Source organism: Nelumbo lutea, chromosome 4 (genome assembly GCF_056320005.1).
Source record: "Nelumbo lutea isolate HS-2025 chromosome 4, American lotus-T2T, whole genome shotgun sequence".
Taxonomy (NCBI): domain Eukaryota; kingdom Viridiplantae; phylum Streptophyta; class Magnoliopsida; order Proteales; family Nelumbonaceae; genus Nelumbo; species Nelumbo lutea.
This window is the reverse complement of record NC_142687.1, coordinates 52,655,858-52,677,802: the sequence shown is the minus strand read 5'-3', so window position 1 is coordinate 52,677,802 and position 21,945 is coordinate 52,655,858. Positions and strand designations below refer to the sequence as shown.

Below are 21,945 nucleotides of genomic sequence, written 5' to 3'. Positions count from 1 at the left end.
TGGGCCCCGCGATATTACTACATTTATCCGGGGGTGCGGCAGATCTAGAAAGGAATAACTCCGCTCACCTGGGAGCTTGTGCACGGTAACCAAGGGAGGAAAGTTGCATATACCGTTTTTTCAAATCTGAAAGAATTAACGGAGGGGAGCAAGATAATGAGTGCATAAAGATTAAAACGAACAAGAAGCAAACGGGTGCGATCATACCAGCACTAATGCACCGGATCCCATCAGAACTCCGAAGTTAAGCGTGCTTGGGCGAGAGTAGTACTAGGATGGGTGACCTCCTGGGAAGTCCTTGTGTTGCACCCCAATTTTATTAATATTTTATTTTTGATATACTATTTGCAAATTCCATATGTCGTTTCGGCGAGACAAGTGGAAACAACGTGCCGGATACTCGGACCATTTGCGGAACGACCGTCATTACTGAATGGGAACGGTGCAAAACCGGGCTTTTGGCATTCGTCGTGCATTGTGGGCCCCGCGATATTACTACATTTATCCGGGGATGCGGCAGATCTAGAAAGGAATAACTCCGCTCACCTGGGAGCTTGTGCACGGTTACCAAGGGAGGAAAGTTGCATACACCGTTTTTTCAAATCTGAAAGAATTAACGGAGGGGAGCAAGATAATGAGTGCATAAAGATTAAAGCGAACAAGAAGCAAATGGGTGCGATCATACCAGCACTAATGCACCGGATCCCATCAGAACTCCGAAGTTAAGCGTGCTTGGGCGAGAGTAGTACTAGGATGGGTGACCTCCTGGGAAGTCCTCGTGTTGCACCCCAATTTTATTAATATTTTATTTTTGATATACTATTTGCAAATTCCATATGTCGTTTCGGCGAGACAACTGGAAACAACGTGCCGGATACTCGGACCATTTGCGGAACGACCGTCATTACTGAATGGGAACGGTGCAAAATCGGGCTTTTGGCATTCGTCGTGCATTGTGGGCCCCGCGATATTACTACATTTATCCGGGGATGCGGCAGATCTAGAAAGGAATAACTCCGCTCACCTGGGAGCTTGTGCACGGTAACCAAGGGAGGAAAGTTGCATATACCGTTTTTTCAAATCTGAAAGAATTAACGGAGGGGAGCAAGATAATGAGTGCATAAAGATTAAAGCGAACAAGAAGCAAACGGGTGCGATCATACCAGCACTAATGCACCGGATCCCATCAGAACTCCGAAGTTAAGCGTGCTTGGGCGAGAGTAGTACTAGGATGGGTGACCTCCTGGGAAGTCCTCGTGTTGCACCCCAATTTTATTAATATTTTATTTTTGATATACTATTTGCAAATTCCATATGTCGTTTCGGCGAGACAACTGGAAACAACGTGCCGGATACTCGCACCATTTGCGGAACGACCGTCATTACTGAATGGGAACGGTGCAAAACCGGGCTTTTGGCATTCGTCGTGCATTGTGGGCCCCGCGATATTACTACATTTATCCGGGGATGCGGCAGATCTAGAAAGGAATAACTCCGCTCACCTGGGAGCTTGTGCACGGTAACCAAGGGAGGAAAGTTGCATATACCGTTTTTTCAAATCTGAAAGAATTAACGGAGGGGAGCAAGATAATGAGTGCATAAAGATTAAAACGAACAAGAAGCAAACGGGTGCGATCATACCAGCACTAATGCACCGGATCCCATCAGAACTCCGAAGTTAAGCGTGCTTGGGCGAGAGTAGTACTAGGATGGGTGACCTCCTGGGAAGTCCTCGTGTTGCTCCCCAATTTTATTAATATTTTATTTTTGATATACTATTTGCAAATTCCATATGTCGTTTCGGCGAGACAACTGGAAACAACGTGCCGGATACTCGGACCATTTGCGGAACGACCGTCATTACTGAATGGGAACGGTGCAAAACCGGGCTTTTGGCATTCGTCGTGCATTGTGGGCCCCGCGATATTACTACATTTATCCGGGGATGCGGCAGATCTAGAAAGGAATAACTCCGCTCACCTGGGAGCTTGTGCACGGTTACCAAGGGAGGAAAGTTGCATACACCGTTTTTTCAAATCTGAAAGAATTAACGGAGGGGAGCAAGATAATGAGTGCATAAAGATTAAAGCGAACAAGAAGCAAACGGGTGCGATCATACCAGCACTAATGCACCGGATCCCATCAGAACTCCGAAGTTAAGCGTGCTTGGGCGAGAGTAGTACTAGGATGGGTGACCTCCTGGGAAGTCCTCGTGTTGCACCCCAATTTTATTAATATTTTATTTTTGATATACTATTTGCAAATTCCATATGTCGTTTCGGCGAGACAACTGGAAACAACGTGCCGGATACTCGCACCATTTGCGGAACGACCGTCATTACTGAATGGGAACGGTGCAAAACCGGGCTTTTGGCATTCGTCGTGCATTGTGGGCCCCGCGATATTACTACATTTATCCGGGGGTGCGGCAGATCTAGAAAGGAATAACTCCGCTCACCTGGGAGCTTGTGCACGGTAACCAAGGGAGGAAAGTTGCATATACCGTTTTTTCAAATCTGAAAGAATTAACGGAGGGGAGCAAGATAATGAGTGCATAAAGATTAAAACGAACAAGAAGCAAACGGGTGCGATCATACCAGCACTAATGCACCGGATCCCATCAGAACTCCGAAGTTAAGCGTGCTTGGGCGAGAGTAGTACTAGGATGGGTGACCTCCTGGGAAGTCCTCGTGTTGCTCCCCAATTTTATTAATATTTTATTTTTGATATACTATTTGCAAATTCCATATGTCGTTTCGGCGAGACAACTGGAAACAACGTGCCGGATACTCGGACCATTTGCGGAACGACCGTCATTACTGAATGGGAACGGTGCAAAACCGGGCTTTTGGCATTCGTCGTGCATTGTGGGCCCCGCGATATTACTACATTTATCCGGGGATGCGGCAGATCTAGAAAGGAATAACTCCGCTCACCTGGGAGCTTGTGCACGGTTACCAAGGGAGGAAAGTTGCATACACCGTTTTTTCAAATCTGAAAGAATTAACGGAGGGGAGCAAGATAATGAGTGCATAAAGATTAAAGCGAACAAGAAGCAAACGGGTGCGATCATACCAGCACTAATGCACCGGATCCCATCAGAACTCCGAAGTTAAGCGTGCTTGGGCGAGAGTAGTACTAGGATGGGTGACCTCTTGGGAAGTCCTCGTGTTGCACCCCAATTTTATTAATATTTTATTTTTGATATACTATTTGCAAATTCCATATGTCGTTTCGGCGAGACAACTGGAAACAACGTGCCGGATACTCGCACCATTTGCGGAACGACCGTCATTACTGAATGGGAACGGTGCAAAACCGGGCTTTTGGCATTCGTCGTGCATTGTGGGCCCCGCGATATTACTACATTTATCCGGGGGTGCGGCAGATCTAGAAAGGAATAACTCCGCTCACCTGGGAGCTTGTGCACGGTAACCAAGGGAGGAAAGTTGCATATACCGTTTTTTCAAATCTGAAAGAATTAACGGAGGGGAGCAAGATAATGAGTGCATAAAGATTAAAACGAACAAGAAGCAAACGGGTGCGATCATACCAGCACTAATGCACCGGATCCCATCAGAACTCCGAAGTTAAGCGTGCTTGGGCGAGAGTAGTACTAGGATGGGTGACCTCCTGGGAAGTCCTCGTGTTGCACCCCAATTTTATTAATATTTTATTTTTGATATACTATTTGCAAATTCCATATGTCGTTTCGGCGAGACAAGTGGAAACAACGTGCCGGATACTCGGACCATTTGCGGAACGACCGTCATTACTGAATGGGAACGGTGCAAAACCGGGCTTTTGGCATTCGTCGTGCATTGTGGGCCCCGCGATATTACTACATTTATCCGGGGATGCGGCAGATCTAGAAAGGAATAACTCCGCTCACCTGGGAGCTTGTGCACGGTTACCAAGGGAGGAAAGTTGCATACACCGTTTTTTCAAATCTGAAAGAATTAACGGAGGGGAGCAAGATAATGAGTGCATAAAGATTAAAGCGAACAAGAAGCAAACGGGTGCGATCATACCAGCACTAATGCACCGGATCCCATCAGAACTCCGAAGTTAAGCGTGTTTGGGCGAGAGTAGTACTAGGATGGGTGATCTCCTGGGAAGTCCTCGTGTTGCACCCCAATTTTATTAATATTTTATTTTTGATATACTATTTGCAAATTCCATATGTCGTTTCGGCGAGACAACTGGAAACAACGTGCCGGATACTCGGACCATTTGCGGAACGACCGTCATTACTGAATGGGAACGGTGCAAAACCGGGCTTTTGGCATTCGTCGTGCATTGTGGGCCCCGCGATATTACTACATTTATCCGGGGATGCGGCAGATCTAGAAAGGAATAACTCCGCTCACCTGGGAGCTTGTGCACGGTAACCAAGGGAGGAAAGTTGCATATACCGTTTTTTCAAATCTGAAAGAATTAACGGAGGGGAGCAAGATAATGAGTGCATAAAGATTAAAACGAACAAGAAGCAAACGGGTGCGATCATACCAGCACTAATGCACCGGATCCCATCAGAACTCCGAAATTAAGCGTGCTTGGGCGAGAGTAGTACTAGGATGGGTGACCTCCTGGGAAGTCCTCGTGTTGCACCCCAATTTTATTAATATTTTATTTTTGATATACTATTTGCAAATTCCATATGTCGTTTCGGCGAGACAACTGGAAACAACGTGCCGGATACTCGGACCATTTGCGGAACGACCGTCATTACTGAATGGGAACGGTGCAAAACCGGGCTTTTGGCATTCGTCGTGCATTGTGGGCCCCGCGATATTACTACATTTATCCGGGGATGCGGCAGATCTAGAAAGGAATAACTCCGCTCACCTGGGAGCTTGTGCACGGTCACCAAGGGAGGAAAGTTGCATACACCGTTTTTTCAAAACTGAAAGAATTAACGGAGGTGAGCAAGATAATGAGTGCATAAAGATTAAAGCGAACAAGAAGCAAACGGGTGCGATCATACCAGCACTAATGCACCGGATCCCATCAGAACTCCGAAGTTAAGCGTGCTTGGGCGAGAGTAGTACTAGGATGGGTGACCTCCTGGGAAGTCCTCGTGTTGCACCCCAATTTTATTAATATTTTATTTTTGATATACTATTTGCAAATTCCATATGTCGTTTCGGCGAGACAACTGGAAACAACGTGCCGGATACTCGCACCATTTGCGGAACGACCGTCATTACTGAATTGGAACGGTGCAAAACCGGGCTTTTGGCATTCGTCGTGCATTGTGGGCCCCGCGATATTACTACATTTATCCGGGGATGCGGCAGATCTAGAAAGGAATAACTCCGCTCACCTGGGAGCTTGTGCACGGTAACCAAGGGAGGAAAGTTGCATATACCGTTTTTTCAAATCTGAAAGAATTAACGGAGGGGAGCAAGATAATGAGTGCATAAAGATTAAAACGAACAAGAAGCAAACGGGTGCGATCATACCAGCACTAATGCACCGGATCCCATCAGAACTCCGAAGTTAAGCGTGCTTGGGCGAGAGTAGTACTAGGATGGGTGACCTCCTGGGAAGTCCTCGTGTTGCTCCCCAATTTTATTAATATTTTATTTTTGATATACTATTTGCAAATTCCATATGTCGTTTCGGCGAGACAACTGGAAACAACGTGCCGGATACTCGGACCATTTGCGGAACGACCGTCATTACTGAATGGGAACGGTGCAAAACCGGGCTTTTGGCATTCGTCGTGCATTGTGGGCCCCGCGATATTACTACATTTATCCGGGGATGCGGCAGATCTAGAAAGGAATAACTCCGCTCACCTGGGAGCTTGTGCACGGTTACCAAGGGAGGAAAGTTGCATATACCGTTTTTTCAAATCTGAAAGAATTAACGGAGGGGAGCAAGATAATGAGTGCATAAAGATTAAAGCGAACAAGAAGCAAACGGGTGCGATCATACCAGCACTAATGCACCGGATCCCATCAGAACTCCGAAGTTAAGCGTGCTTGGGCGAGAGTAGTACTAGGATGGGTGACCTCCTGGGAAGTCCTCGTGTTGCACCCCAATTTTATTAATATTTTATTTTTGATATACTATTTGCAAATTCCATATGTCGTTTCGGCGAGACAACTGGAAACAACGTGCCGGATACTCGCACCATTTGCGGAACGACCGTCATTACTGAATGGGAACGGTGCAAAACCGGGCTTTTGGCATTCGTCGTGCATTGTGGGCCCCGCGATATTACTACATTTATCCGGGGGTGCGGCAGATCTAGAAAGGAATAACTCCGCTCACCTGGGAGCTTGTGCACGGTAACCAAGGGAGGAAAGTTGCATATACCGTTTTTTCAAATCTGAAAGAATTAACGGAGGGGAGCAAGATAATGAGTGCATAAAGATTAAAACGAACAAGAAGCAAACGGGTGCGATCATACCAGCACTAATGCACCGGATCCCATCAGAACTCCGAAGTTAAGCGTGCTTGGGCGAGAGTAGTACTAGGATGGGTGACCTCCTGGGAAGTCCTTGTGTTGCTCCCCAATTTTATTAATATTTTATTTTTGATATACTATTTGCAAATTCCATATGTCGTTTCGGCGAGACAACTGGAAACAACGTGCCGGATACTCGGACCATTTGCGGAACGACCGTCATTACTGAATGGGAACGGTGCAAAACCGGGCTTTTGGCATTCGTCGTGCATTGTGGGCCCCGCGATATTACTACATTTATCCGGGGATGCGGCAGATCTAGAAAGGAATAACTCCGCTCACCTGGGAGCTTGTGCACGGTTACCAAGGGAGGAAAGTTGCATACACCGTTTTTTCAAATCTGAAAGAATTAACGGAGGGGAGCAAGATAATGAGTGCATAAAGATTAAAGCGAACAAGAAGCAAACGGGTGCGATCATACCAGCACTAATGCACCGGATCCCATCAGAACTCCGAAGTTAAGCGTGCTTGGGCGAGAGTAGTACTAGGATGGGTGACCTCCTGGGAAGTCCTCGTGTTGCACCCCAATTTTATTAATATTTTATTTTTGATATACTATTTGCAAATTCCATATGTCGTTTCGGCGAGACAACTGGAAACAACGTGCCGGATACTCGGACCATTTGCGGAACGACCGTCATTACTGAATGGGAACGGTGCAAAACCGGGCTTTTGGCATTCGTCGTGCATTGTGGGCCCCGCGATATTACTACATTTATCCGGGGATGCGGCAGATCTAGAAAGGAATAACTCCGCTCACCTGGGAGCTTGTGCACGGTAACCAAGGGAGGAAAGTTGCATATACCGTTTTTTCAAATCTGAAAGAATTAACGGAGGGGAGCAAGATAATGAGTGCATAAAGATTAAAGCGAACAAGAAGCAAACGGGTGCGATCATACCAGCACTAATGCACCGGATCCCATCAGAACTCCGAAGTTAAGCGTGCTTGGGCGAGAGTAGTACTAGGATGGGTGACCTCCTGGGAAGTCCTCGTGTTGCACCCCAATTTTATTAATATTTTATTTTTGATATACTATTTGCAAATTCCATATGTCGTTTCGGCGAGACAACTGGAAACAACGTGCCGGATACTCGCACCATTTGCGGAACGACCGTCATTACTGAATGGGAACGGTGCAAAACCGGGCTTTTGGCATTCGTCGTGCATTGTGGGCCCCGCGATATTACTACATTTATCCGGGGATGCGGCAGATCTAGAAAGGAATAACTCCGCTCACCTGGGAGCTTGTGCACGGTAACCAAGGGAGGAAAGTTGCATATACCGTTTTTTCAAATCTGAAAGAATTAACGGAGGGGAGCAAGATAATGAGTGCATAAAGATTAAAACGAACAAGAAGCAAACGGGTGCGATCATACCAGCACTAATGCACCGGATCCCATCAGAACTCCGAAGTTAAGCGTGCTTGGGCGAGAGTAGTACTAGGATGGGTGACCTCCTGGGAAGTCCTCGTGTTGCACCCCAATTTTATTAATATTTTATTTTTGATATACTATTTGCAAATTCCATATGTCGTTTCGGCGAGACAACTGGAAACAACGTGCCGGATACTCGGACCATTTGCGGAACGACCGTCATTACTGAATGGGAACGGTGCAAAACCGGGCTTTTGGCATTCGTCGTGCATTGTGGGCCCCGCGATATTACTACATTTATCCGGGGATGCGGCAGATCTAGAAAGGAATAACTCCGCTCACCTGGGAGCTTGTGCACGGTTACCAAGGGAGGAAAGTTGCATACACCGTTTTTTCAAATCTGAAAGAATTAACGGAGGGGAGCAAGATAATGAGTGCATAAAGATTAAAGCGAACAAGAAGCAAACGGGTGCGATCATACCAGCACTAATGCACCGGATCCCATCAGAACTCCGAAGTTAAGCGTGCTTGGGCGAGAGTAGTACTAGGATGGGTGACCTCCTGGGAAGTCCTCGTGTTGCACCCCAATTTTATTAATATTTTATTTTTGATATACTATTTGCAAATTCCATATGTCGTTTCGGCGAGACAACTGGAAACAACGTGCCGGATACTCGCACCATTTGCGGAACGACCGTCATTACTGAATGGGAACGGTGCAAAACCGGGCTTTTGGCATTCGTCGTGCATTGTGGGCCCCGCGATATTACTACATTTATCCGGGGATGCGGCAGATCTAGAAAGGAATAACTCCGCTCACCTGGGAGCTTGTGCACGGTAACCAAGGGAGGAAAGTTGCATATACCGTTTTTTCAAATCTGAAAGAATTAACGGAGGGGAGCAAGATAATGAGTGCATAAAGATTAAAACGAACAAGAAGCAAACGGGTGCGATCATACCAGCACTAATGCACCGGATCCCATCAGAACTCCGAAGTTAAGCGTGCTTGGGCGAGAGTAGTACTAGGATGGGTGACCTCCTGGGAAGTCCTCGTGTTGCACCCCAATTTTATTAATATTTTATTTTTGATATACTATTTGCAAATTCCATATGTCGTTTCGGCGAGACAACTGGAAACAACGTGCCGGATACTCGGACCATTTGCGGAACGACCGTCATTACTGAATGGGAACGGTGCAAAACCGGGCTTTTGGCATTCGTCGTGCATTGTGGGCCCCGCGATATTACTACATTTATCCGGGGATGCGGCAGATCTAGAAAGGAATAACTCCGCTCACCTGGGAGCTTGTGCACGGTTACCAAGGGAGGAAAGTTGCATACACCGTTTTTTCAAATCTGAAAGAATTAACGGAGGGGAGCAAGATAATGAGTGCATAAAGATTAAAGCGAACAAGAAGCAAACGGGTGCGATCATACCAGCACTAATGCACCGGATCCCATCAGAACTCCGAAGTTAAGCGTGCTTGGGCGAGAGTAGTACTAGGATGGGTGACCTCTTGGGAAGTCCTCGTGTTGCACCCCAATTTTATTAATATTTTATTTTTGATATACTATTTGCAAATTCCATATGTCGTTTCGGCGAGACAACTGGAAACAACGTGCCGGATACTCGCACCATTTGCGGAACGACCGTCATTACTGAATGGGAACGGTGCAAAACCGGGCTTTTGGCATTCGTCGTGCATTGTGGGCCCCGCGATATTACTACATTTATCCGGGGATGCGGCAGATCTAGAAAGGAATAACTCCGCTCACCTGGGAGCTTGTGCACGGTAACCAAGGGAGGAAAGTTGCATATACCGTTTTTTCAAATCTGAAAGAATTAACGGAGGGGAGCAAGATAATGAGTGCATAAAGATTAAAACGAACAAGAAGCAAACGGGTGCGATCATACCAGCACTAATGCACCGGATCCCATCAGAACTCCGAAGTTAAGCGTGCTTGGGCGAGAGTAGTACTAGGATGGGTGACCTCCTGGGAAGTCCTCGTGTTGCTCCCCAATTTTATTAATATTTTATTTTTGATATACTATTTGCAAATTCCATATGTCGTTTCGGCGAGACAAGTGGAAACAACGTGCCGGATACTCGGACCATTTGCGGAACGACCGTCATTACTGAATGGGAACGGTGCAAAACCGGGCTTTTGGCATTCGTCGTGCATTGTGGGCCCCGCGATATTACTACATTTATCCGGGGATGCGGCAGATCTAGAAAGGAATAACTCCGCTCACCTGGGAGCTTGTGCACGGTTACCAAGGGAGGAAAGTTGCATACACCGTTTTTTCAAATCTGAAAGAATTAACGGAGGGGAGCAAGATAATGAGTGCATAAAGATTAAAGCGAACAAGAAGCAAACGGGTGCGATCATACCAGCACTAATGCACCGGATCCCATCAGAACTCCGAAGTTAAGCGTGTTTGGGCGAGAGTAGTACTAGGATGGGTGATCTCCTGGGAAGTCCTCGTGTTGCACCCCAATTTTATTAATATTTTATTTTTGATATACTATTTGCAAATTCCATATGTCGTTTCGGCGAGACAACTGGAAACAACGTGCCGGATACTCGGACCATTTGCGGAACGACCGTCATTACTGAATGGGAACGGTGCAAAACCGGGCTTTTGGCATTCGTCGTGCATTGTGGGCCCCGCGATATTACTACATTTATCCGGGGATGCGGCAGATCTAGAAAGGAATAACTCCGCTCACCTGGGAGCTTGTGCACGGTAACCAAGGGAGGAAAGTTGCATATACCGTTTTTTCAAATCTGAAAGAATTAACGGAGGGGAGCAAGATAATGAGTGCATAAAGATTAAAACGAACAAGAAGCAAAGGGGTGCGATCATACCAGCACTAATGCACCGGATCCCATCAGAACTCCGAAATTAAGCGTGCTTGGGCGAGAGTAGTACTAGGATGGGTGACCTCCTGGGAAGTCCTCGTGTTGCACCCCAATTTTATTAATATTTTATTTTTGATATACTATTTGCAAATTCCATATGTCGTTTCGGCGAGACAACTGGAAACAACGTGCCGGATACTCGGACCATTTGCGGAACGACCGTCATTACTGAATGGGAACGGTGCAAAACCGGGCTTTTGGCATTCGTCGTGCATTGTGGGCCCCGCGATATTACTACATTTATCCGGGGATGCGGCAGATCTAGAAAGGAATAACTCCGCTCACCTGGGAGCTTGTGCACGGTCACCAAGGGAGGAAAGTTGCATACACCGTTTTTTCAAATCTGAAAGAATTAACGGAGGTGAGCAAGATAATGAGTGCATAAAGATTAAAGCGAACAAGAAGCAAACGGGTGCGATCATACCAGCACTAATGCACCGGATCCCATCAGAACTCCGAAGTTAAGCGTGCTTGGGCGAGAGTAGTACTAGGATGGGTGACCTCCTGGGAAGTCCTCGTGTTGCACCCCAATTTTATTAATATTTTATTTTTGATATACTATTTGCAAATTCCATATGTCGTTTCGGCGAGACAACTGGAAACAACGTGCCGGATACTCGCACCATTTGCGGAACGACCGTCATTACTGAATGGGAACGGTGCAAAACCGGGCTTTTGGCATTCGTCGTGCATTGTGGGCCCCGCGATATTACTACATTTATCCGGGGATGCGGCAGATCTAGAAAGGAATAACTCCGCTCACCTGGGAGCTTGTGCACGGTAACCAAGGGAGGAAAGTTGCATATACCGTTTTTTCAAATCTGAAAGAATTAACGGAGGGGAGCAAGATAATGAGTGCATAAAGATTAAAACGAACAAGAAGCAAACGGGTGCGATCATACCAGCACTAATGCACCGGATCCCATCAGAACTCCGAAGTTAAGCGTGCTTGGGCGAGAGTAGTACTAGGATGGGTGACCTCCTGGGAAGTCCTCGTGTTGCTCCCCAATTTTATTAATATTTTATTTTTGATATACTATTTGCAAATTCCATATGTCGTTTCGGCGAGACAACTGGAAACAACGTGCCGGATACTCGGACCATTTGCGGAACGACCGTCATTACTGAATGGGAACGGTGCAAAACCGGGCTTTTGGCATTCGTCGTGCATTGTGGGCCCCGCGATATTACTACATTTATCCGGGGATGCGGCAGATCTAGAAAGGAATAACTCCGCTCACCTGGGAGCTTGTGCACGGTAACCAAGGGAGGAAAGTTGCATATACCGTTTTTTCAAATCTGAAAGAATTAACGGAGGGGAGCAAGATAATGAGTGCATAAAGATTAAAACGAACAAGAAGCAAACGGGTGCGATCATACCAGCACTAATGCACCGGATCCCATCAGAACTCCGAAGTTAAGCGTGCTTGGGCGAGAGTAGTACTAGGATGGGTGACCTCCTGGGAAGTCCTCGTGTTGCTCCCCAATTTTATTAATATTTTATTTTTGATATACTATTTGCAAATTCCATATGTCGTTTCGGCGAGACAACTGGAAACAACGTGCCGGATACTCGGACCATTTGCGGAACGACCGTCATTACTGAATGGGAACGGTGCAAAACCGGGCTTTTGGCATTCGTCGTGCATTGTGGGCCCCGCGATATTACTACATTTATCCGGGGATGCGGCAGATCTAGAAAGGAATAACTCCGCTCACCTGGGAGCTTGTGCACGGTTACCAAGGGAGGAAAGTTGCATACACCGTTTTTTCAAATCTGAAAGAATTAACGGAGGGGAGCAAGATAATGAGTGCATAAAGATTAAAGCGAACAAGAAGCAAACGGGTGCGATCATACCAGCACTAATGCACCGGATCCCATCAGAACTCCGAAGTTAAGCGTGCTTGGGCGAGAGTAGTACTAGGATGGGTGACCTCCTGGGAAGTCCTCGTGTTGCACCCCAATTTTATTAATATTTTATTTTTGATATACTATTTGCAAATTCCATATGTCGTTTCGGCGAGACAACTGGAAACAACGTGCCGGATACTCGGACCATTTGCGGAACGACCGTCATTACTGAATGGGAACGGTGCAAAACCGGGCTTTTGGCATTCGTCGTGCATTGTGGGCCCCGCGATATTACTACATTTATCCGGGGATGCGGCAGATCTAGAAAGGAATAACTCCGCTCACCTGGGAGCTTGTGCACGGTTACCAAGGGAGGAAAGTTGCATACACCGTTTTTTCAAGTCTGAAAGAATTAATGGAGGGGAGCAAGATAGTGAGTGCATAAAGATTAAAGCGAACAAGAAGAAAACGGGTGCGATCATACAAGCACTAATGCACCGGATCCCATCAGAACTCCGAAGTTAAGCGTGCTTGGGCGAGAGTAGTACTAGGATGGGTGACCTCCTGGGAAGTCCTCGTGTTGCACCCCAATTTTATTAATATTTTATTTTTGATATACTATTTGCAAATTCCATATGTCGTTTCGGCGAGACAACTGGAAACAACGTGCCGGATACTCGGACCATTTGCGGAACGACTGTCATTACTGAATGGGAACGGTGCAAAACCGGGCTTTTGGCATTCGTCGTGCATTGTGGGCCCCGCGATATTACTACATTTATCCGGGGATGCGGCAGATCTAGAAAGGAATAACTCCGCTCACCTGGGAGCTTGTGCACGGTAACCAAGGGAGGAAAGTTGCATATACCGTTTTTTCAAATCTGAAAGAATTAACGGAGGGGAGCAAGATAATGAGTGCATAAAGATTAAAGCGAACAAGAAGCAAACGGGTGCGATCATACCAGCACTAATGCACCGGATCCCATCAGAACTCCGAAGTTAAGCGTGCTTGGGCGAGAGTAGTACTAGGATGGGTGACCTCCTGGGAAGTCCTCGTGTTGCACCCCAATTTTATTAATATTTTATTTTTGATATACTATTTGCAAATTCCATATGTCGTTTCGGCGAGACAACTGGAAACAACGTGCCGGATACTCGGACCATTTGCGGAACGACCGTCATTACTGAATGGGAACGGTGCAAAACCGGGCTTTTGGCATTCGTCGTGCATTGTGGGCCCCGCGATATTACTACATTTATCCGGGGATGCGGCAGATCTAGAAAGGAATAACTCCGCTCACCTGGGAGCTTGTGCACGGTAACCAAGGGAGGAAAGTTGCATATACCGTTTTTTCAAATCTGAAAGAATTAACGGAGGGGAGCAAGATAATGAGTGCATAAAGATTAAAACGAACAAGAAGCAAACGGGTGCGATCATACCAGCACTAATGCACCGGATCCCATCAGAACTCCGAAGTTAAGCGTGCTTGGGCGAGAGTAGTACTAGGATGGGTGACCTCCTCGGAAGTCCTCGTGTTGCACCCCAATTTATTAATATTTTATTTTTGATATACTATTTGCAAATTCCATATGTCGTTTCGGCGAGACAACTGGAAACAACGTGCCGGATACTCGGACCATTTGCGGAACGACCGTCATTACTGAATGGGAACGGTGCAAAACCGGGCTTTTGGCATTCGTCGTGCATTGTGGGCCCCGCGATATTACTACATTTATCCGGGGATGCGGCAGATCTAGAAAGGAATAACTCCGCTCACCTGGGAGCTTGTGCACGGTTACCAAGGGAGGAAAGTTGCATACACCGTTTTTTCAAATCTGAAAGAATTAACGGAGGGGAGCAAGATAATGAGTGCATAAAGATTAAAGCGAACAAGAAGCAAATGGGTGCGATCATACCAGCACTAATGCACCGGATCCCATCAGAACTCCGAAGTTAAGCGTGCTTGGGCGAGAGTAGTACTAGGATGGGTGACCTCCTGGGAAGTCCTCGTGTTGCACCCCAATTTTATTAATATTTTATTTTTGATATACTATTTGCAAATTCCATATGTCGTTTCGGCGAGACAACTGGAAACAACGTGCCGGATACTCGGACCATTTGCGGAACGACCGTCATTACTGAATGGGAACGGTGCAAAATCGGGCTTTTGGCATTCGTCGTGCATTGTGGGCCCCGCGATATTACTACATTTATCCGGGGATGCGGCAGATCTAGAAAGGAATAACTCCGCTCACCTGGGAGCTTGTGCACGGTAACCAAGGGAGGAAAGTTGCATATACCGTTTTTTCAAATCTGAAAGAATTAACGGAGGGGAGCAAGATAATGAGTGCATAAAGATTAAAGCGAACAAGAAGCAAACGGGTGCGATCATACCAGCACTAATGCACCGGATCCCATCAGAACTCCGAAGTTAAGCGTGCTTGGGCGAGAGTAGTACTAGGATGGGTGACCTCCTGGGAAGTCCTCGTGTTGCACCCCAATTTTATTAATATTTTATTTTTGATATACTATTTGCAAATTCCATATGTCGTTTCGGCGAGACAACTGGAAACAACGTGCCGGATACTCGCACCATTTGCGGAACGACCGTCATTACTGAATGGGAACGGTGCAAAACCGGGCTTTTGGCATTCGTCGTGCATTGTGGGCCCCGCGATATTACTACATTTATCCGGGGATGCGGCAGATCTAGAAAGGAATAACTCCGCTCACCTGGGAGCTTGTGCACGGTAACCAAGGGAGGAAAGTTGCATATACCGTTTTTTCAAATCTGAAAGAATTAACGGAGGGGAGCAAGATAATGAGTGCATAAAGATTAAAACGAACAAGAAGCAAACGGGTGCGATCATACCAGCACTAATGCACCGGATCCCATCAGAACTCCGAAGTTAAGCGTGCTTGGGCGAGAGTAGTACTAGGATGGGTGACCTCCTGGGAAGTCCTCGTGTTGCTCCCCAATTTTATTAATATTTTATTTTTGATATACTATTTGCAAATTCCATATGTCGTTTCGGCGAGACAACTGGAAACAACGTGCCGGATACTCGGACCATTTGCGGAACGACCGTCATTACTGAATGGGAACGGTGCAAAACCGGGCTTTTGGCATTCGTCGTGCATTGTGGGCCCCGCGATATTACTACATTTATCCGGGGATGCGGCAGATCTAGAAAGGAATAACTCCGCTCACCTGGGAGCTTGTGCACGGTTACCAAGGGAGGAAAGTTGCATACACCGTTTTTTCAAATCTGAAAGAATTAACGGAGGGGAGCAAGATAATGAGTGCATAAAGATTAAAGCGAACAAGAAGCAAACGGGTGCGATCATACCAGCACTAATGCACCGGATCCCATCAGAACTCCGAAGTTAAGCGTGCTTGGGCGAGAGTAGTACTAGGATGGGTGACCTCCTGGGAAGTCCTCGTGTTGCACCCCAATTTTATTAATATTTTATTTTTGATATACTATTTGCAAATTCCATATGTCGTTTCGGCGAGACAACTGGAAACAACGTGCCGGATACTCGCACCATTTGCGGAACGACCGTCATTACTGAATGGGAACGGTGCAAAACCGGGCTTTTGGCATTCGTCGTGCATTGTGGGCCCCGCGATATTACTACATTTATCCGGGGGTGCGGCAGATCTAGAAAGGAATAACTCCGCTCACCTGGGAGCTTGTGCACGGTAACCAAGGGAGGAAAGTTGCATATACCGTTTTTTCAAATCTGAAAGAATTAACGGAGGGGAGCAAGATAATGAGTGCATAAAGATTAAAACGAACAAGAAGCAAACGGGTGCGATCATACCAGCACTAATGCACCGGATCCCATCAGAACTCCGAAGTTAAGCGTGCTTGGGCGAGAGTAGTACTAGGATGGGTGACCTCCTGGGAAGTCCTCGTGTTGCACCCCAATTTTATTAATATTTTATTTTTGATATACTATTTGCAAATTCCATATGTCGTTTCGGCGAGACAACTGGAAACAACGTGCCGGATACTCGGACCATTTGCGGAACGACCGTCATTACTGAATGGGAACGGTGCAAAACCGGGCTTTTGGCATTCGTCGTGCATTGTGGGCCCCGCGATATTACTACATTTATCCGGGGATGCGGCAGATCTAGAAAGGAATAACTCCGCTCACCTGGGAGCTTGTGCACGGTTACCAAGGGAGGAAAGTTGCATACACCGTTTTTTCAAATCTGAAAGAATTAACGGAGGGGAGCAAGATAATGAGTGCATAAAGATTAAAGCGAACAAGAAGCAAATGGGTGCGATCATACCAGCACTAATGCACCGGATCCCATCAGAACTCCGAAGTTAAGCGTGCTTGGGCGAGAGTAGTACTAGGATGGGTGACCTCCTGGGAAGTCCTCGTGTTGCACCCCAATTTTATTAATATTTTATTTTTGATATACTATTTGCAAATTCCATATGTCGTTTCGGCGAGACAACTGGAAACAACGTGCCGGATACTCGGACCATTTGCGGAACGACCGTCATTACTGAATGGGAACGGTGCAAAACCGGGCTTTTGGCATTCGTCGTGCATTGTGGGCCCCGCGATATTACTACATTTATCCGGGGATGCGGCAGATCTAGAAAGGAATAACTCCGCTCACCTGGGAGCTTGTGCACGGTAACCAAGGGAGGAAAGTTGCATATACCGTTTTTTCAAATCTGAAAGAATTAACGGAGGGGAGCAAGATAATGAGTGCATAAAGATTAAAGCGAACAAGAAGCAAACGGGTGCGATCATACCAGCACTATTGCACCGGATCCCATCAGAACTCCGAAGTTAAGCGTGCTTGGGCGAGAGTAGTACTACGATGGGTGACCTTCTGGGAAGTCCTCGTGTTGCACCCCAATTTTATTAATATTTTATTTTTGATATACTATTTGCAAATTCCATATGTCGTTTCGGCGAGACAACTGGAAACAACGTGCCGGATACTCGGACCATTTGCGGAACGACCGTCATTACTGAATGGGAACGGTGCAAAACCGGGCTTTTGGCATTCGTCGTGCATTGTGGGCCCCGCGATATTACTACATTTATCCGGGGATGCGGCAGATCTAGAAAGGAATAACTCCGCTCACCTGGGAGCTTGTGCACGGTAACCAAGGGAGGAAAGTTGCATATACCGTTTTTTCAAATCTGAAAGAATTAACGGAGGGGAGCAAGATAATGAGTGCATAAAGATTAAAACGAACAAGAAGCAAACGGGTGCGATCATACCAGCACTAATGCACCGGATCCCATCAGAACTCCGAAGTTAAGCGTGCTTGGGCGAGAGTAGTACTACGATGGGTGACCTTCTGGGAAGTCCTCGTGTTGCACCCCAATTTTATTAATATTTTATTTTTGATATACTATTTGCAAATTCCATATGTCGTTTCGGCGAGACAACTGGAAACAACGTGCCGGATACTCGGACCATTTGCGGAACGACCGTCATTACTGAATGGGAACGGTGCAAAACCGGGCTTTTGGCATTCGTCGTGCATTGTGGGCCCCGCGATATTACTACATTTATCCGGGGATGCGGCAGATCTAGAAAGGAATAACTCCGCTCACCTGGGAGCTTGTGCACGGTAACCAAGGGAGGAAAGTTGCATATACCGTTTTTTCAAATCTGAAAGAATTAACGGAGGGGAGCAAGATAATGAGTGCATAAAGATTAAAACGAACAAGAAGCAAACGGGTGCGATCATACCAGCACTAATGCACCGGATCCCATCAGAACTCCGAAGTTAAGCGTGTTTGGGCGAGAGTAGTATTAGGATGGGTGACCTCCTGGGAAGTCCTCTTGTTTCACCCCAATTTTATTAATATTTTATTTTTGATATACTATTTGCAAATTCCATATGTCGTTTCGGCGAGACAACTGGAAACAACGTGCCGGATACTCGGACCATTTGCGGAACGACCGTCATTACTGAATGGGAACGGTGCAAAACCGGGCTTTTGGCATTCGTCGTGCATTGTGGGCCCCGCGATATTACTACATTTATCCGGGGATGCGGCAGATCTAGAAAGGAATAACTCCGCTCACCTGGGAGCTTGTGCACGGTCACCAAGGGAGGAAAGTTGCATACACCGTTTTTTCAAATCTGAAAGAATTAACGGAGGTGAGCAAGATAATGAGTGCATAAAGATTAAAGCGAACAAGAAGCAAACGGGTGCTATCATACCAGCACTAATGCACCGGATCCCATCAGAACTCCGAAGTTAAGCGTGCTTGGGCGAGAGTAGTACTAGGATGGGTGACCTCCTGGGAAGTCCTCGTGTTGCACCCCAATTTTATTAATATTTTATTTTTGATATACTATTTGCAAATTCCATATGTCGTTTCGGCGAGACAACTGGAAACAACGTGCCGGATACTCGCACCATTTGCGGAACGACCGTCATTACTGAATGGGAACGGTGCAAAACCGGGCTTTTGGCATTCGTCGTGCATTGTGGGCCCCGCGATATTACTACATTTATCCGGGGATGCGGCAGATCTAGAAAGGAATAACTCCGCTCACCTGGGAGCTTGTGCACGGTAACCAAGGGAGGAAAGTTGCATATACCGTTTTTTCAAATCTGAAAGAATTAACGGAGGGGAGCAAGATAATGAGTGCATAAAGATTAAAACGAACAAGAAGCAAACGGGTGCGATCATACCAGCACTAATGCACCGGATCCCATCAGAACTCCGAAGTTAAGCGTGCTTGGGCGAGAGTAGTACTAGGATGGGTGACCTCCTGGGAAGTCCTTGTGTTGCACCCCAATTTTATTAATATTTTATTTTTGATATACTATTTGCAAATTCCATATGTCGTTTCGGCGAGACAACTGGAAACAACGTGCCGGATACTCGGACCATTTGCGGAACGACCGTCATTACTGAATGGGAACGGTGCAAAACCGGGCTTTTGGCATTCGTCGTGCATTGTGGGCCCCGCGATATTACTACATTTATCCGGGGATGCGGCAGATCTAGAAAGGAATAACTCCGCTCACCTGGGAGCTTGTGCACGGTTACCAAGGGAGGAAAGTTGCATACACCGTTTTTTCAAATCTGAAAGAATTAACGGAGGGGAGCAAGATAATGAGTGCATAAAGATTAAAGCGAACAAGAAGCAAATGGGTGCGATCATACCAGCACTAATGCACCGGATCCCATCAGAACTCCGAAGTTAAGCGTGCTTGGGCGAGAGTAGTAATAGGATGGGTGACCTCCTGGGAAGTCCTCGTGTTGCACCCCAATTTTATTAATATTTTATTTTTGATATACTATTTGCAAATTCCATATGTCGTTTCGGCGAGACAACTGGAAACAACGTGCCGGATACTCGGACCATTTGCGGAACGACCGTCATTACTGAATGGGAACGGTGCAAAATCGGGCTTTTGGCATTCGTCGTGCATTGTGGGCCCCGCGATATTACTACATTTATCCGGGGATGCGGCAGATCTAGAAAGGAATAACTCCGCTCACCTGGGAGCTTGTGCACGGTAACCAAGGGAGGAAAGTTGCATATACCGTTTTTTCAAATCTGAAAGAATTAACGGAGGGGAGCAAGATAATGAGTGCATAAAGATTAAAGCGAACAAGAAGCAAACGGGTGCGATCATACCAGCACTAATGCACCGGATCCCATCAGAACTCCGAAGTTAAGCGTGCTTGGGCGAGAGTAGTACTAGGATGGGTGACCTCCTGGGAAGTCCTCGTGTTGCACCCCAATTTTATTAATATTTTATTTTTGATATACTATTTGCAAATTCCATATGTCGTTTCGGCGAGACAACTGGAAACAACGTGCCGGATACTCGCACCATTTGCGGAACGACCGTCATTACTGAATGGGAACGGTGCAAAACCGGGCTTTTGGCATTCGTCGTGCATTGTGGGCCCCGCGATATTACTACATTTATCCGGGGATGCGGCAGATCTAGAAAGGAATAACTCCGCTCACCTGGGAGCTTGTGCACGGTAACCAAGGGAGGAAAGTTGCATATACCGTTTTTTCAAATCTGAAAGAATTAACGGAGGGGAGCAAGATAATGAGTGCATAAAGATTAAAACGAACAAGAAGCAAACGGGTGCGATCATACCAGCACTAATGCACCGGATCCCATCAGAACTCCGAAGTTAAGCGTGCTTGGGCGAGAGTAGTACTAGGATGGGTGACCTCCTGGGAAGTCCTCGTGTTGCTCCCCAATTTTATTAATATTTTATTTTTGATATACTATTTGCAAATTCCATATGTCGTTTCGGCGAGACAACTGGAAACAACGTGCCGGATACTCGGACCATTTGCGGAACGACCGTCATTACTGAATGGGAACGGTGCAAAACCGGGCTTTTGGCATTCGTCGTGCATTGTGGGCCCCGCGATATTACTACATTTATCCGGGGATGCGGCAGATCTAGAAAGGAATAACTCCGCTCACCTGGGAGCTTGTGCACGGTTACCAAGGGAGGAAAGTTGCATACACCGTTTTTTCAAATCTGAAAGAATTAACGGAGGGGAGCAAGATAATGAGTGCATAAAGATTAAAGCGAACAAGAAGCAAACGGGTGCGATCATACCAGCACTAATGCACCGGATCCCATCAGAACTCCGAAGTTAAGCGTGCTTGGGCGAGAGTAGTACTAGGATGGGTGACCTCCTGGGAAGTCCTCGTGTTGCACCCCAATTTTATTAATATTTTATTTTTGATATACTATTTGCAAATTCCATATGTCGTTTCGGCGAGACAACTGGAAACAACGTGCCGGATACTCGCACCATTTGCGGAACGACCGTCATTACTGAATGGGAACGGTGCAAAACCGGGCTTTTGGCATTCGTCGTGCATTGTGGGCCCCGCGATATTACTACATTTATCCGGGGATGCGGCAGATCTAGAAAGGAATAACTCCGCTCACCTGGGAGCTTGTGCACGGTAACCAAGGGAGGAAAGTTGCATATACCGTTTTTTCAAATCTGAAAGAATTAACGGAGGGGAGCAAGATAATGAGTGCATAAAGATTAAAACGAACAAGAAGCAAACGGGTGCGATCATACCAGCACTAATGCACCGGATCCCATCAGAACTCCGAAGTTAAGCGTGCTTGGGCGAGAGTAGTACTAGGATGGGTGACCTCCTGGGAAGTCCTCGTGTTGCTCCCCAATTTTATTAATATTTTATTTTTGATATACTATTTGCAAATTCCATATGTCGTTTCGGCGAGACAAGTGGAAACAACGTGCCGGATACTCGGACCATTTGCGGAACGACCGTCATTACTGAATG

General features: G+C 46.5%; 45 non-coding genes and 1 pseudogene across 45 annotated transcripts; all 46 read left to right on the top strand.

Annotated features, from left to right (window-relative positions):
• Positions 1-193: 193 nt before the first annotated feature.
• LOC148859518 (5S ribosomal RNA) lies at positions 194-312 on the top strand. The gene has a single exon (XR_016095741.1). It is a non-coding gene; the product is annotated as a 5S ribosomal RNA (ribosomal RNA).
• A 359-nt stretch (positions 313-671) lies between these two features.
• On the top strand, positions 672-790 carry LOC148859517 (5S ribosomal RNA). Its single transcript, XR_016098482.1, has one exon. It is a non-coding gene; the product is annotated as a 5S ribosomal RNA (ribosomal RNA).
• Positions 791-1,149: 359 nt separating this feature from the next.
• On the top strand, positions 1,150-1,268 carry LOC148859516 (5S ribosomal RNA). The gene has a single exon (XR_016098481.1). It is a non-coding gene; the product is annotated as a 5S ribosomal RNA (ribosomal RNA).
• A 359-nt stretch (positions 1,269-1,627) lies between these two features.
• Positions 1,628-1,746, top strand: LOC148859515 (5S ribosomal RNA). Its single transcript, XR_016095935.1, has one exon. It is a non-coding gene; the product is annotated as a 5S ribosomal RNA (ribosomal RNA).
• A 359-nt stretch (positions 1,747-2,105) lies between these two features.
• On the top strand, positions 2,106-2,224 carry LOC148859514 (5S ribosomal RNA). The gene has a single exon (XR_016098480.1). It is a non-coding gene; the product is annotated as a 5S ribosomal RNA (ribosomal RNA).
• A 359-nt stretch (positions 2,225-2,583) lies between these two features.
• On the top strand, positions 2,584-2,702 carry LOC148859513 (5S ribosomal RNA). Its single transcript, XR_016095934.1, has one exon. It is a non-coding gene; the product is annotated as a 5S ribosomal RNA (ribosomal RNA).
• A 359-nt stretch (positions 2,703-3,061) lies between these two features.
• On the top strand, positions 3,062-3,180 carry LOC148859512 (5S ribosomal RNA). Its single transcript, XR_016095628.1, has one exon. It is a non-coding gene; the product is annotated as a 5S ribosomal RNA (ribosomal RNA).
• Positions 3,181-3,539: 359 nt separating this feature from the next.
• On the top strand, positions 3,540-3,658 carry LOC148859511 (5S ribosomal RNA). Its single transcript, XR_016098479.1, has one exon. It is a non-coding gene; the product is annotated as a 5S ribosomal RNA (ribosomal RNA).
• A 359-nt stretch (positions 3,659-4,017) lies between these two features.
• On the top strand, positions 4,018-4,136 carry LOC148859510 (5S ribosomal RNA). The gene has a single exon (XR_016096525.1). It is a non-coding gene; the product is annotated as a 5S ribosomal RNA (ribosomal RNA).
• A 359-nt stretch (positions 4,137-4,495) lies between these two features.
• LOC148859509 (5S ribosomal RNA) lies at positions 4,496-4,614 on the top strand. The gene has a single exon (XR_016096374.1). It is a non-coding gene; the product is annotated as a 5S ribosomal RNA (ribosomal RNA).
• A 359-nt stretch (positions 4,615-4,973) lies between these two features.
• On the top strand, positions 4,974-5,092 carry LOC148859508 (5S ribosomal RNA). The gene has a single exon (XR_016098477.1). It is a non-coding gene; the product is annotated as a 5S ribosomal RNA (ribosomal RNA).
• A 359-nt stretch (positions 5,093-5,451) lies between these two features.
• LOC148859507 (5S ribosomal RNA) lies at positions 5,452-5,570 on the top strand. The gene has a single exon (XR_016095933.1). It is a non-coding gene; the product is annotated as a 5S ribosomal RNA (ribosomal RNA).
• Positions 5,571-5,929: 359 nt separating this feature from the next.
• On the top strand, positions 5,930-6,048 carry LOC148859506 (5S ribosomal RNA). Its single transcript, XR_016098476.1, has one exon. It is a non-coding gene; the product is annotated as a 5S ribosomal RNA (ribosomal RNA).
• Positions 6,049-6,407: 359 nt separating this feature from the next.
• Positions 6,408-6,526, top strand: LOC148859505 (5S ribosomal RNA). The gene has a single exon (XR_016096436.1). It is a non-coding gene; the product is annotated as a 5S ribosomal RNA (ribosomal RNA).
• Positions 6,527-6,885: 359 nt separating this feature from the next.
• On the top strand, positions 6,886-7,004 carry LOC148859504 (5S ribosomal RNA). Its single transcript, XR_016098474.1, has one exon. It is a non-coding gene; the product is annotated as a 5S ribosomal RNA (ribosomal RNA).
• A 359-nt stretch (positions 7,005-7,363) lies between these two features.
• Positions 7,364-7,482, top strand: LOC148859503 (5S ribosomal RNA). Its single transcript, XR_016098473.1, has one exon. It is a non-coding gene; the product is annotated as a 5S ribosomal RNA (ribosomal RNA).
• Positions 7,483-7,841: 359 nt separating this feature from the next.
• LOC148859502 (5S ribosomal RNA) lies at positions 7,842-7,960 on the top strand. Its single transcript, XR_016098472.1, has one exon. It is a non-coding gene; the product is annotated as a 5S ribosomal RNA (ribosomal RNA).
• Positions 7,961-8,319: 359 nt separating this feature from the next.
• LOC148859501 (5S ribosomal RNA) lies at positions 8,320-8,438 on the top strand. The gene has a single exon (XR_016098470.1). It is a non-coding gene; the product is annotated as a 5S ribosomal RNA (ribosomal RNA).
• Positions 8,439-8,797: 359 nt separating this feature from the next.
• On the top strand, positions 8,798-8,916 carry LOC148859500 (5S ribosomal RNA). The gene has a single exon (XR_016098469.1). It is a non-coding gene; the product is annotated as a 5S ribosomal RNA (ribosomal RNA).
• A 359-nt stretch (positions 8,917-9,275) lies between these two features.
• On the top strand, positions 9,276-9,394 carry LOC148859499 (5S ribosomal RNA). Its single transcript, XR_016095627.1, has one exon. It is a non-coding gene; the product is annotated as a 5S ribosomal RNA (ribosomal RNA).
• A 359-nt stretch (positions 9,395-9,753) lies between these two features.
• On the top strand, positions 9,754-9,872 carry LOC148859498 (5S ribosomal RNA). The gene has a single exon (XR_016095931.1). It is a non-coding gene; the product is annotated as a 5S ribosomal RNA (ribosomal RNA).
• Positions 9,873-10,231: 359 nt separating this feature from the next.
• On the top strand, positions 10,232-10,350 carry LOC148859497 (5S ribosomal RNA). The gene has a single exon (XR_016096524.1). It is a non-coding gene; the product is annotated as a 5S ribosomal RNA (ribosomal RNA).
• Positions 10,351-10,709: 359 nt separating this feature from the next.
• LOC148859496 (5S ribosomal RNA) lies at positions 10,710-10,828 on the top strand. The gene has a single exon (XR_016096373.1). It is a non-coding gene; the product is annotated as a 5S ribosomal RNA (ribosomal RNA).
• A 359-nt stretch (positions 10,829-11,187) lies between these two features.
• Positions 11,188-11,306, top strand: LOC148859495 (5S ribosomal RNA). Its single transcript, XR_016098468.1, has one exon. It is a non-coding gene; the product is annotated as a 5S ribosomal RNA (ribosomal RNA).
• Positions 11,307-11,665: 359 nt separating this feature from the next.
• Positions 11,666-11,784, top strand: LOC148859494 (5S ribosomal RNA). Its single transcript, XR_016095930.1, has one exon. It is a non-coding gene; the product is annotated as a 5S ribosomal RNA (ribosomal RNA).
• Positions 11,785-12,143: 359 nt separating this feature from the next.
• LOC148859493 (5S ribosomal RNA) lies at positions 12,144-12,262 on the top strand. Its single transcript, XR_016095929.1, has one exon. It is a non-coding gene; the product is annotated as a 5S ribosomal RNA (ribosomal RNA).
• A 359-nt stretch (positions 12,263-12,621) lies between these two features.
• Positions 12,622-12,740, top strand: LOC148859492 (5S ribosomal RNA). The gene has a single exon (XR_016098466.1). It is a non-coding gene; the product is annotated as a 5S ribosomal RNA (ribosomal RNA).
• A 359-nt stretch (positions 12,741-13,099) lies between these two features.
• On the top strand, positions 13,100-13,218 carry LOC148859491 (5S ribosomal RNA). Its single transcript, XR_016096587.1, has one exon. It is a non-coding gene; the product is annotated as a 5S ribosomal RNA (ribosomal RNA).
• A 359-nt stretch (positions 13,219-13,577) lies between these two features.
• Positions 13,578-13,696, top strand: LOC148859490 (5S ribosomal RNA). Its single transcript, XR_016098464.1, has one exon. It is a non-coding gene; the product is annotated as a 5S ribosomal RNA (ribosomal RNA).
• A 359-nt stretch (positions 13,697-14,055) lies between these two features.
• LOC148859489 (5S ribosomal RNA) lies at positions 14,056-14,174 on the top strand. The gene has a single exon (XR_016096216.1). It is a non-coding gene; the product is annotated as a 5S ribosomal RNA (ribosomal RNA).
• Positions 14,175-14,532: 358 nt separating this feature from the next.
• On the top strand, positions 14,533-14,651 carry LOC148859488 (5S ribosomal RNA). The gene has a single exon (XR_016098463.1). It is a non-coding gene; the product is annotated as a 5S ribosomal RNA (ribosomal RNA).
• Positions 14,652-15,010: 359 nt separating this feature from the next.
• LOC148859487 (5S ribosomal RNA) lies at positions 15,011-15,129 on the top strand. The gene has a single exon (XR_016098462.1). It is a non-coding gene; the product is annotated as a 5S ribosomal RNA (ribosomal RNA).
• A 359-nt stretch (positions 15,130-15,488) lies between these two features.
• On the top strand, positions 15,489-15,607 carry LOC148859486 (5S ribosomal RNA). The gene has a single exon (XR_016095928.1). It is a non-coding gene; the product is annotated as a 5S ribosomal RNA (ribosomal RNA).
• A 359-nt stretch (positions 15,608-15,966) lies between these two features.
• On the top strand, positions 15,967-16,085 carry LOC148859485 (5S ribosomal RNA). Its single transcript, XR_016098460.1, has one exon. It is a non-coding gene; the product is annotated as a 5S ribosomal RNA (ribosomal RNA).
• A 359-nt stretch (positions 16,086-16,444) lies between these two features.
• LOC148859484 (5S ribosomal RNA) lies at positions 16,445-16,563 on the top strand. Its single transcript, XR_016098459.1, has one exon. It is a non-coding gene; the product is annotated as a 5S ribosomal RNA (ribosomal RNA).
• Positions 16,564-16,922: 359 nt separating this feature from the next.
• Positions 16,923-17,041, top strand: LOC148859483 (5S ribosomal RNA). Its single transcript, XR_016098458.1, has one exon. It is a non-coding gene; the product is annotated as a 5S ribosomal RNA (ribosomal RNA).
• Positions 17,042-17,400: 359 nt separating this feature from the next.
• On the top strand, positions 17,401-17,519 carry LOC148859482 (5S ribosomal RNA). Its single transcript, XR_016095791.1, has one exon. It is a non-coding gene; the product is annotated as a 5S ribosomal RNA (ribosomal RNA).
• A 359-nt stretch (positions 17,520-17,878) lies between these two features.
• LOC148859481 (5S ribosomal RNA) lies at positions 17,879-17,997 on the top strand. The gene has a single exon (XR_016095705.1). It is a non-coding gene; the product is annotated as a 5S ribosomal RNA (ribosomal RNA).
• A 359-nt stretch (positions 17,998-18,356) lies between these two features.
• Positions 18,357-18,475, top strand: LOC148859480 (5S ribosomal RNA; annotated as a pseudogene).
• Positions 18,476-18,834: 359 nt separating this feature from the next.
• On the top strand, positions 18,835-18,953 carry LOC148859479 (5S ribosomal RNA). The gene has a single exon (XR_016096205.1). It is a non-coding gene; the product is annotated as a 5S ribosomal RNA (ribosomal RNA).
• A 359-nt stretch (positions 18,954-19,312) lies between these two features.
• Positions 19,313-19,431, top strand: LOC148859478 (5S ribosomal RNA). The gene has a single exon (XR_016095740.1). It is a non-coding gene; the product is annotated as a 5S ribosomal RNA (ribosomal RNA).
• Positions 19,432-19,790: 359 nt separating this feature from the next.
• On the top strand, positions 19,791-19,909 carry LOC148859477 (5S ribosomal RNA). The gene has a single exon (XR_016096390.1). It is a non-coding gene; the product is annotated as a 5S ribosomal RNA (ribosomal RNA).
• Positions 19,910-20,268: 359 nt separating this feature from the next.
• On the top strand, positions 20,269-20,387 carry LOC148859476 (5S ribosomal RNA). Its single transcript, XR_016098456.1, has one exon. It is a non-coding gene; the product is annotated as a 5S ribosomal RNA (ribosomal RNA).
• A 359-nt stretch (positions 20,388-20,746) lies between these two features.
• Positions 20,747-20,865, top strand: LOC148859475 (5S ribosomal RNA). Its single transcript, XR_016095927.1, has one exon. It is a non-coding gene; the product is annotated as a 5S ribosomal RNA (ribosomal RNA).
• A 359-nt stretch (positions 20,866-21,224) lies between these two features.
• Positions 21,225-21,343, top strand: LOC148859474 (5S ribosomal RNA). Its single transcript, XR_016098454.1, has one exon. It is a non-coding gene; the product is annotated as a 5S ribosomal RNA (ribosomal RNA).
• A 359-nt stretch (positions 21,344-21,702) lies between these two features.
• On the top strand, positions 21,703-21,821 carry LOC148859473 (5S ribosomal RNA). Its single transcript, XR_016095926.1, has one exon. It is a non-coding gene; the product is annotated as a 5S ribosomal RNA (ribosomal RNA).
• Positions 21,822-21,945: the final 124 nt, after the last annotated feature.